This window comes from Lactuca virosa, chromosome 5 (genome assembly GCF_052849685.1).
Source record: "Lactuca virosa cultivar CGN04683 chromosome 5, Lactuca_virosa_CGN04683_v6, whole genome shotgun sequence".
Lineage (NCBI taxonomy): Eukaryota > Viridiplantae > Streptophyta > Magnoliopsida > Asterales > Asteraceae > Lactuca > Lactuca virosa.
In genome coordinates, this window is record NC_136430.1 from 346,480,153 (window position 1) to 346,487,920 (window position 7,768).

A 7,768-nucleotide genomic window follows, 5' to 3' on the forward strand; every position below is an offset into this window, starting at 1 on the left:
TTACCAGCTTTGAGATTTGATTCTTCACAGCCTCCACGCCCTAAAATTCCTGTTGACGTAAAATCCCTTTTCTTGCTTTGAGATCGTTCGCACCCACTGCCTTCCCACCTCAATCCTATTTTTTTTGTTTACTTCTTATCGTTGGTCCTTCAATAGACCAAAAACAAACGATCGTGAGGTTTTTGTGCAACTCCCCTAGCAGCCCAAACGAAAGAAAAAGAAACTAATATATATATATATATATATATATATATATATATATATATATATATATATATATATTACCGTTTGGTCCCTCAAGTTATATACTTACATTCTTAATATCCTAATGAGAAATTAAATTGCCTCCTACTATTTCCTCCTACTAATATACCTACCCACTAAAATTATGCCATTTGTCATCAATATTCCATCTCATCTAATTTAATTTGATATTCTTATAGTGCCCTTAATGAGGTAATTGACAAAAAAGAAAAAAAAATCACGTAAGATGATGATCACATGAACGTGCGCAGGTAATCCCGATTCCTTCTCAATATTGATTCCTTCTCAAACCCTTCTTCTCGTGTACTCTCTTGCCCACGACAATTGCTACCCGAGCGCCAGCAGCAAAAATCAAAACGGCAACAATCAACAACAATCAGGTAGTTTTTGTTTTGATTATGTGAAGGCACTACACACAGTAATGGTGTTTTTGAGATGGTGTCTTTGGTTACATTTTTCCTCTTTGGTCCACTACAATTATCTTGGATATGTACATAATCATATGAGAAAACAAGTAATATATAGAAATATATTAAGTTATTCAAGTGCTATATCATCATTGAAAATTGCAATTGCAATTATCTTGATTATGTTGATCATGAACTGATGCACTTTGCCGTTGTCTGATCACCACCCTACTTCTTGGAACAAGTTGATCCCATTAAAGTTAATATTATGGTGTGGACACCTGAATCTTCTTCCCTTGAGAATCAATTTGCATCATAAAGGTTTGGATATCAATTCTTCTTTATGCCTGGTGTGTAATCAACATACAAAAAATGTGAATCATTTGTTCTTTGGGTGTCATTTGGCTGTCATATTTGCATTTATAATATAACTGTATGGTTATATTTCTAATAAAATAACTCTTATTTGTTGAGTAATATTACAATTTATAGTAGGTTATGTTGCTTTATTATTAATAAAATCTTTGTTTATTGTTAATAAAATATTTGATATTTGATCAGTATGGAGGCTTCAAATTCAGTTGAAGAGGCTGCAAATTCAGTAGAAAAGGTTGTAGTTTCAGTAGAAAAGGATGCAATTTCAGTTGAAGAGGCTGCAAATTCAGTTGAAGGGCATACGATTCTCAATCCTCAAGATCAAAAAATTCCTAAAGATGGAATGAAGTTTGATTCAGAAGAAGACCTTTACAATTACTTTAAAGCATATGCATTCCAAACTGGATTTGGTATACGGAAATCTAGTACAAGAACAAAAGTTTCTTGTGCTAAAACATACTATTCACTTGGTTGTACTAGAGGAGGGGTATATGTGCCTAAAACAAGCAAACCATATAAAAAGTCTTCTAAAACAAACTGTAAAGAAAAAATTAGTGTAATTGCATATGGTGATGGAAGATGTGTTATCTCTAGTGTTTTTCTTGAACATAATCATGCTTTAAGCCCTAAAAAATCGCGTTTCCAACGACCGTTAAATAAAAGTTTTCACTCGTTAGTTGTTGAATCGAAAGGGTATGACAATTTGCCTTTTGACGAGACAGATTGTAGATCTTACATCGCAAAAGTAAGACAACTAAGACTTGGGTTTGGGGATGCCGAGGCACTTCGTAATTATTTTGTCTGTATGCAAAAAAGGAGTTCAAATTTTTTCTACGTGATTGATATGGATGATGAAGGTCGTATGCGAAATGTATTTTGGGCAGAAGCAAGATCAAGGGCAGCATACGAGTCACTCGGGGATGTTATTTCATTTGATAGCACATATTTGACTAACAAATATAATATGTCATTTGGGCCTTTTGTTGGAGTAAATCACCATAGACAATCTATCTTATTTGGATGTGGTTTGCTTTCGCGAGAGGATACAGAAACATATGTATGGTTATTCAAGTCATGGTTAGAATGCATGCATGTACGGGAACCAAAAGCAATAATAACATATCAATGTCGATCAATGCAAGGAGCTATGGCACATGTATTCCCTAAATCTCATCATCGTCTTTGTCTTTGGCATATTATGAAAAAGATTCCTTGAAAATTAAGAGGTTGCCTCAATATAAAGTAATCAAGAAGACTCTAAAAACCGTTGTATATGAGTCTACGGACATGCAAGAGTTTGAAGATGGGTGGTGCAAGCTGGTTGAAAAGTATGCACTTGAAAAAAAAATGAGTGGTTAAGTTCTTTATTTAACGATCGAATGTGTTGGGTGCCGATATATGTAAAAGAAAACTTTTGGGCAGGGACGTCTACTACACAAAGAAGTGAAAGCATGCATGCTTTTTTTTGATGTGTATGTTAATTCTAAAACCTCATTATGACAATTTGTTGAGCAATATGACAATGCACTGAAAAGCAAGATTGAAAAAGAAAATAAGGCTGGTTTTGAGTCTCTCAATTGTTCATATAAATTAGTAACTGGGTTTTATTTTGAGTGACACTTTCAGGAAGCATACACAAATGCAATATTTAAGTTGTTTCAAGATGAGTTACGAGGTATGTTGTTTTGCAATTCTTCATTGGTCAAAGTGGATGGTGCACGCTATGCATTTCATGTCAAAAATATTGTGGAAGGGAAACATGGAGATTCTAAAAAAAAGTTGTTTATACCGTTAGTTATTATGAGACTGAATGTGATATACAATGTTCTTGTCATTTGTTTGAGTTTCGAGGAATTATTTGTAGGCATGTGGTGAAAATATTGATTGAGAAGGATGTTAAAGAAATCCATCCATGGTATATTTTGTCTCTGTGGAGGAAAGACGTGAAGCATGGACACTACTTAGTGATAAATTGTTATGAAGATTTGATGAGTGGTGAAAATTCTAAACAATTTGACCACTTGTGTTCCAATTTTTACGAGATTGAGCATATTGCTAATTCCCGCAAAAAGTAGGAATACTTGCTGTGACAACCCGAAACTTTTCCCGTTATCCTTACCCAGTTTCCGTTAATAAAATTTGGGTTTTTATTTAATTCCGTCAAATTTCTTAATTTGGGAAGGACCTTAAGTTTTAAATAAATAATATGTATTTTATACGATTCGGAATAAACCGGGAATCACGCGAAAAACTTGAAACTTCCTCGAAAATCACCGAGTTCACGGTCAGGACGAGTTTACGACCGTAAACTCGTGTAGACCGTAAACACGTTTACGGTCAGGTGGACCCCTTTTTGACCGAGAACTCTACCCTATATATAGAGTATTTGGCCTTCATTTCACACTTTAAACACTTCAAATGCTTTCTCTCTCTACTCCCTCTCTACCTTCATCGAGAATCCTCAAGAACACGGTTGTGTTTTGGACCGAAAACACCTTCTTTGCCTTCAAAAACTGTAAGTAGCATCTTCCCCTTCATGAATCGAGTTAAAATCCTTCATTTTGGACTTAAGATCATCACTCTTTGCTTGAACAAAAGAGTTTATGGTCCTATGAAGCTTCATAGACCGTAAACCCTTATAAAGGGTGTTCTTATAGCCTTTACCCTTCCTAAGGCTAAGCATGGTCCCTAGAATCCGATGCCTTTGAATGAAGCCCTTGAAAACCATCATTTGTGCAAGATTGATGAGTTTACGGTCTAGTGTATCTCCTTAGACCGTACACCCTTCAATGACCATATATTCATGGGCCGTAAACCCATAGAACCGTAAACCCATGGACCGTAAACCTTATGACCGTAAGGTCATTAGACCGTGAACTCCATGACCGTAAGGTCATTGGACCGTAAACACTAAAACCGTAAACACTAAGACCGTGAACACTTGGGCCGTGAACTCCAATGGTCATACCTCTTTGACCGTAAACTCTATAGGGTGGCCATATACCCTAGTTATGCAATCATATGTGATTGTATCCCATAAATCTTAGAGTTTCCTAGCCATTAAGGGTGTTACCCTTCTTATTTAGTCATCTATACACTAAATTCATACACATACATGTCTATATGTGTCTATTAGGATCGTTGTGTGCTCAAGGTTACACCTGACACTCTGCACTCCTCTTCCAACCACACGTCAGAACCACTCACTACAGGTAAGTTCATACCCCTACTCTTTTTCCGAGTTTTTCATGTTTTTAGGGGGGGAATACAAGAAAAAGTACAAGGAAACTTGTGTTCAAAGTATATTATTTTGTATAAGATAATTATATTTTCAGTATGTTTTTAAACACGGAAAACAGTATTACCAATTGATTAAGAAATCAACTCGCAGAAACAATTTTCAAAACTAGAGCAATGAACTTATGAATCATGTAGTAAAATGTATCATTTTATAAAGGGTTCATGTTAATCATAAAAGGATTTTTTTTTTATATTATTACTTGTAAATTTGTTAGTCTAAGTTGGAGACACGTCCTTGGTAACACTCCCACAGAATCAGAGTGTAGGACTAGCACTTGTGACCAGAGTCTCTTGTAGGGAGAGCGTGACTGTTGTGTATAGATCTATACGGGACTGACAATCCCGCACCTTGCTGCTAGCTACAGTCGGACCGGCAGGTCTACGGGTGACAAAGTCATTAAGGATATCGGCCGTTGCGGGCCATATCCAGTCAGTTATGGTTATAAAACTCAAAATGTAGATAACAGAGATTTACTTTTGTAATAATGAATCAAGTGAACTAACCTCAAAGTGATAACCGATTTAATTACTGGAGGGTATTAATAATAATATCTTCAGGACTTAGTTCATCACGGTTTTCTTTTATTTAGTTTCTAAAGCTAATGTACCTCTCTGGGTGTAACCAGAGTTTTTAAAAGAAAACTGCTTTTATTAATACGAGTATGGTAGATACTTGCATACCTCAGTTTAAAACGAATAATCAACCATCACCCTTTAGGGAAAATATAGGATTTTCCCGGGATAAACCGGCTATTCAAAACGGATTTGTTTATCATGTAATCAACGGATATTCATATTCATTCCCCGACACCTTGGATTGTACATATCTTGGTACGAATCTGGAAGTCATGGAAGGAATGGGTTTCAAACATGCTTTTTTATAAGAAAATATAGGATTTTCTTGAGAAACACTCTTCAAAAGAATCAAAGAACATTTTCCACCAAAACTAATTGCCTATGAACTCACCAGCTTTATGCTGATATTCTTTCAAACTGCTTGTATTCTCAGGAAATCAGTAGACAGGTACTCCTTGGATTTAGAGAAGTCGGAGCAATAATAGTCTTGTTTTTATACTTTTGATATGAACGAAATTATGTATTAAGACAAATGTAAACCTTATTCATATATGTATTCAATGTTTGGTTGTGTTTACTATGCTTGCTATGATACAATTGTTGTGATACTACACATGACGTCAACCACCCCCGAACGTTTCCGTCGTTCCGGTTTGGGGGTGTGACACTTGCTAAGTTGTGTAAATATGGCTAAAGAAAAGTTAAATGATGATTCAGTTTGGGGTTGTAGTAGTAACATCAATTTGGTAGTTGAAGATGTTCGTGTTTCAGACTCGACTACGAAATTGCTACCACCCTTGCAAGTGCGTAGTAAAGGCCGTCCACCATCAAAGAGAAAGAAATCTAGAGTAGAACAAGTTATGAAGAAGAAAACAAAGAAAAATGTAATATTTTACCTATTTAAATTTTTTATTTTTTTTAATTTGGTTAATATAGTTTATAATAACCGAGTTTTTTTAGGTACGTGAAAAAACGAACAACATACAACAAGATCAAACAGATTCAAGTCGTGAGCATGGAGCAAATTCCTATAATGACGAGCCGAACTACCAGTTTGATCTTAATGTACCGGTTTGAATGATAAAGACCGAGGAGTAGGTAGAAATAGTATAAAATAGGTTTTTTTGAAAAAAGATTAATTTTTAGTTTCATTTATTTTGCGTTTAATGATTTTGAAAGAACCGAATGACATTGTGATAGTGTTACGAATTGGACTTCTTGATTTCAAAATAAAGGGCACATTGGTCATTTATTAAATAATTGTGATATTATTTTGTTTAGGATCAAAATATGTTACAAGAAGATGAGTAGAGGGACAGATTGCAAAAAAAAAACAAAAAAACAAAAAAACAAAAAAAAAACAAAAAAAACAAAACAAACAAACAAAACAAAACAAAAAACAAAAAACAAAAAACAAAAAAAAAAGTAAGTGCTGAAACAGAAATTAAACAGCATTGATACGCAGTCTTCCCGGGCCTATATCGAATTCAATATGTAACCAAAAGATGTGTTTGTATAGTCTAAAATGAAGTACAAACTCTAAACTGCATGCTGGAAAAAAATCAAGTAAATCTGACTTCATTTGACTGAGTTATGTGCATTCTAACTCAAGGGCATTTTTGTCTAGATTTACAACATGGGAGCTTTGGCCATTTTTTGCAGGTGTACAAAAAACAATTCAAGGGCATTTGTGTCCTAAACGAGAAATGAAACTAATGGATATTTGATTCCAGATGCAAAAATACAACTCATGTAAAGTGTTTATGGAAAATGAGTAAAAGACGTTAATTTGGTCCTTTATTATTTTATTAGTATTGCCTAGTATAGTGTACTTCCAATGGAACCAAGAATGGCAATACACTTTCAAAATGAAACCAAAAATAACAATGCACTTTCAAAATACAACCAAAAATAACAATGCAGTTTCAAAACGGAAAAAAGAATGGTATATTAAACCATATTCATATAAGTAAATTGCTTTAAAGAATGAAATCAATCATCTCCCTAGAAGCTACTGATACCAATTTGTTACAATAAATGGAAGTAAAATTGGATTGAAGAATAGAATTAAGAAGAAACTAGAACAAGATTGGAACAATTAAAGGATCTCTTCATTCAATCACTTGTAACTTGTAATGGTACATGAAAGTAGAAGAAACAGAAGGCATAAGACTAAAATTGGATAAAAAACAAATGAAAATGCAAAGTCTACCAACTCTGCTGGTGCGTTTGGTTGGTATTATAAACAAAGAGGTCATTTTCACAATTTTAGTCTACCACTTCTTGACATGTACAAAATGGTACATGCAGAATGATTGCACTCATGTTCTTTCCTGATACAATTTGACAGAAAACAAAATAAATATAAATTGTATTGAAAACTTGACCGATTCAAGAGGGGTCTGCGCTCCTTTACAACTAAAATTCAGTGATGACAAATAATACTCATTCTAAATAACTCCCTTTGTATTTATAATACATATTATAACATCATTCTAACTCCTAACCAACTTAATCAGAATTGACCATTTTACCCCTGCCTTCTTATGAATTGATTTCCAGCTTATCTCCTTGTGTAAACTCCTTATCATCCGGATTAATACTCGCATAGTCAAAATAGATTTATTACAATTATTCTCGAGTAACGGAAGGTTAGCGTCGTTAACGGTAGGATTTTTGGGTCGTTACAAATAAAGTAAAGTCAGAGACTTTATCCATTAGGGCGTCCCTTTTAACTTGGATCTGAAGTTTGGTGTCTTGACTTAATGAATTAAGGACTTAATGGAAAAGCTTGGATTTAGCTCTAGTATGTTAGGCGTACCTGGAGGTACGTGGATCCCGCGTTT

The 7,768-nt window shown here is 34.4% G+C and overlaps 1 pseudogene; it reads left to right on the top strand.

Moving 5' to 3' along the window:
* The first annotated feature begins 451 nt into the window (after nucleotides 1-451).
* Nucleotides 452-5,999, top strand: LOC145113371 (protein FAR1-RELATED SEQUENCE 6-like; annotated as a pseudogene).
* The last annotated feature ends 1,769 nt before the right edge of the window (nucleotides 6,000-7,768 follow it).